Raw genomic sequence first — 4,066 nt, forward strand, 5'->3', positions numbered from 1 at the left:
GGCTTATTCAATCATATGCAAGCATTTTTTGATTAAGTCCAGCCTTCTGAAGCAACACTTCAATGGATCGGTTCCAGATGGATGAGTGGAGCTAGGCGGAGCGAAATTCATCTGGCTAGGGCCAGGTTAGCAGTGCCACCCCTAGTGGACACACAGCAGAAGCCAAAACACAGCATGACCTGAACAGTTTTCAAGGAGAAAATTCACATTACCATCATCAATATTATCTGGTAACAAACTCATACATTAAGGGGATAACTAAACTGAATCCAGTTAGGTTATCAAGTTATCAATTAGGTGATCTGGCATACCTGGTTAATTTACAATCATTATTGGTATCACTTTACTTGAAGGTGTCTACATAAGAGTGACATGACACTGTCATGAACATATGACACTGTCAGGACACATGAGCCCTAACCCTAACTCTAACTCTGACCCTAACTTGTACAATACAAAATGAAAAAATAATCAATTTTACTTAGCTCGAGTTGCTACTTCTAGCAGCTAATGCAGCCAGGCAGCTACAACGCTACACACTGGGGGGCATGTCTGTGACCCCAACCAGACAAACCAGTCAACAAATAAAACTCTGTGTGAATGTGTGTGTGTGTGTGTGTGTGTGTGTGTGTGTTTGCTAGAGAGAAAGAGAAGCTGAGCTGTTCTTCCCTGAGAAAATGAAGTCAGTTTTAAACGCATAGAGATGGTCATTTCTCATATCTTGGGTGGACAGTTGGTTCCTCTGGATGAGAAACACTCATCTATGGGTGGGTAATGCCCTTTCCAGCCTACTCATAGACACACCCCCAGCCTAGGCTATTAACTGCTGTGCTTTACTGTGTTTGCTGTTGATTATTGTAAACTGATGCTGTTTAGCATATCATATGAATTTTGTTTTAAGTTGGTTGTTGCTGTATGGGAGTTGTCTTTTGCATGGATGTGTTGTGAGTATTTGGTGGTTCATTGGCTGCTGTGTAAGTAAGAAAATAAAACATGCAAAGTACAGTTAATAATTTCTAATTTTTAGTATGGTACAGTAAAGTTTAGTTTTCTCCCACAACATGTTCTTTGCATCTTTCAAAGAATGATTCTCTTTAGATTTATTTCTTTGAAGTACAATAAGACGAAGTCTCATATGAAATGGCTTTGTTTCTTCCTAGTCTCCTCTCCTATAGGTTTCCCTCTCAGTTTGTCATCCCTGGTTCAGAGTCAGTATCAGCTCTAACTGTGCTGCTCTACTCTTACTGAGGCCTTCACTGGTAACATCCGCAGAGGAACGTTACTGCGAGTCCAAAAGTATGGAGACACTCTCTCAGTGAAAGTGTGTGTGAGAGTGTGTAGGTGTGTGTTATTATCAGGGTCAGAGAATGACAGCTCTCCTCTGTCCCAGTCCAGCTGCACTCTGATCCTCTGGAGTTTCTGCTGCACTGTGAGGAGAGTGGAGGCATGAGGAGGAGCATATGGAGCTGCTGGCCATATCAGTGCCCTAAGCAAGTTGCTTTGTGGTACACACACACACACACACACACACACACACACAAACCATTAAGCAGTTATTGAACATGAGATGACATTCTTTAATTCAGAGCTCTCATCTAACACAATAATAGCAGTACATTTTAGATTCAGATCTGACCTCCACATGTATATAATCATATAATGTATTATACAGTATAGTATTTAAAAACAATAATTGAACACATTATTATTCATTTGAATTTACATTTATTACAGTGTTTTAGAGTTTAACTTTTTTTTTATTCGAAGTGACATGTCAGTATGTAAATTCAAATGCTCTCCATGACAACTGTCATATAAAATTCTGCCACCAAGAGGAGCTGTTTGGTATCATGAAATTAGTGTGTGTGCCAATAGTGCTAAATAGTGTAATAGTAGGGTAGTATTCTAAAACTCTAAAAGTGTAATAATGTACATTCTATGACTTGATGCAAGATAGAGAGGAGGACATATGAGTGAAAAATAATTAAACAATTTAGAAATTATATTACAGTCACATAATAGGGATGGTTAATGATTTATTTGGTTGGCACACATTCAAAAGACATTTTGGTCCTATACCACAATTGTTGGATTACACACACACACACACACACACACACACACACACACACACACACACACACACACACACACACACACACACACACACACACACACACACACACACACACACACACACACACCAGTGTTGTAGTCAAGTCACTATGCCTCGAGTCCGAGTCCAGGTTCGAGTCCTCAGTGTTCAAGTCCGAGTCAAGTCCAAGTCATTAAAAAAAAATTCCAAGTCAAGTCCGAGTCGAGTCCACTACTCATCCGAGTCAAGTCCGAGTCGAGTCACTATTGATCCACGTCAAGTCCGAGTCGAGTCCCTATTGATCAAGTCGAGTCCAAGTCCAGCACTAAAGTAAGCATAGCCTACATGTCGTTCCATTTTTTTCCATTGCAGATGAAATCCTTAAAAGCAAAACGGACAATCTTCTGTCTCCAAGGGGTGCCATCACTTGTGTGAAAGTAGTATTGCCAAATTTCTTGCCAAACCCAATGTGTTGTATTTATTATATCGGAGAGAATACCATACCATAGCTATACCATAGCCTATAGGCCTATAGGCGATGTAGAGCAATCCACATCCCAATCACACAGGCCATTAAGTCATATTATGCTGTTACTGACTGCTGACAATTGTATAGGCAGTGTTGTAGAAGTTCATACTTCACAAGAGCTAGATGAACGTTGGAGTAGGCCTATTTTGTAAGAGGTAGTGTGGATCATAAAAGAGCATTTTTTTTTAATTCTGGCTGTTAAATAGCCTACACAATTTTAGCGCAGTTTGGGAGGGACAGGAGCAGGGCCCGTCTTGGTAGCTTCTTTCTGATTCCCGTGACGTGAACACTGGCTACCGGCAACTGCATAATTATGTTATCACTTCACTGACACTATGGAGACATATTTCACGTCAACAATAGAGATGAAAACTAGCTTTAGGTTAACGAAGATGTAGATCATCTGCCTAATTAATATATTTGTGCAACAGGCCACGTTCATTTCAGCGAGATGAGTGAAATAAATGTTTTTTTAAGCTGCCATCGCCATACTATTTGCTACGATATTCACCTGTTAGAAATAGAACACGTTGCTATTTCCTTTTTTTTCGTGCACTGGATTAGGCTATCAAATCGCTCGTTTGAACAGTAACAGTAATCCAGTTCATGTGGTTTTAAATATAGTTGTTTCTGGCCTACCCACGAGAGGTTCAGTTTGTCAGTATAACTTGCGCAGACACGTAGGCCTACATTGACACTACATGGACACTCTACTAGGCAATTTAATGTTATGCTTCTATATTTTATGACACCAAAATTAAGAAGTATGCTATCTTGATAGGGAAAACGTTTAGTTTATTTTTCTTTCATCCGATAACAGCCTGCTGCAAATTAACAGACAGAAGCACAGCTGGGCACGCCCCGAATGAAAATGAATGAATGGAACCTCGCTTCTCGTGTCAGTCAGGGAAAACACTGTTCACCAAGTCACGATGATCAGCTATCCAGCAGCAGTGTGTGTTGTTTAGCCTAGGCTGAGTGTAATCTTAGGTAATGTTATGTCATGTATGAGAACTAATATTGCCTGGCAATAGCCTACTACATTGAAATTGCGGCAGCAATATCTCCAGGCATTTTGGTGTTAAAGTTAACGTTAGTTTGCTTTGCATGTGAACATGATGTGACTTGCGATGTAGCCTACGACACGAAGCAGTAGCCTAACATTCCCTTGAACTAAAATTAGTATTACGAACAATTTAGATATTAAAATCATATAGCAAATTATAGCCTAATGACATACTACAATTATAGCCTTATGATATATTACAAAAAAAAGTCGAGTCCTCGACGAGTCATCGCGAGTGTGAATGCACGAGTCCGAGTCCAAGTTCGAGTCATCAGTGCTCAAGTCCAAGTCAAGTCACGAGTCTCTAAATTTAGCTAATGACTTGGACTCGAGTTCGAGTCTCGGACTCGAGTACTACAACACTGACACACACACA

At 40.1% G+C, this 4,066-nt stretch overlaps 1 protein-coding gene across 1 annotated transcript in view; it reads right to left on the minus strand.

Annotated features, from left to right (window-relative positions):
- Positions 1-2,344: 2,344 nt before the first annotated feature.
- LOC143100170 (zinc-binding protein A33-like) overlaps positions 2,345-4,066 on the minus strand; it is a 17,380-nt gene continuing 15,658 nt past the window's right edge. The window contains exon 6 of the mRNA XM_076263139.1: positions 2,345-4,066. This exon is cut by the window's right edge and continues 809 nt beyond it. The gene's annotated coding sequence lies outside the window, so the exon portion shown is untranslated.

This window comes from Alosa pseudoharengus, unplaced genomic scaffold, assembly GCF_046254945.1.
Source record: "Alosa pseudoharengus isolate Yale_2024_CS ecotype anadromous, Long Island Sound unplaced genomic scaffold, YU_APseudo_1.1 YU_APseudo_1.1_scf_3, whole genome shotgun sequence".
NCBI classification, from domain to species: Eukaryota; Metazoa; Chordata; class Actinopteri; order Clupeiformes; family Clupeidae; genus Alosa; species Alosa pseudoharengus.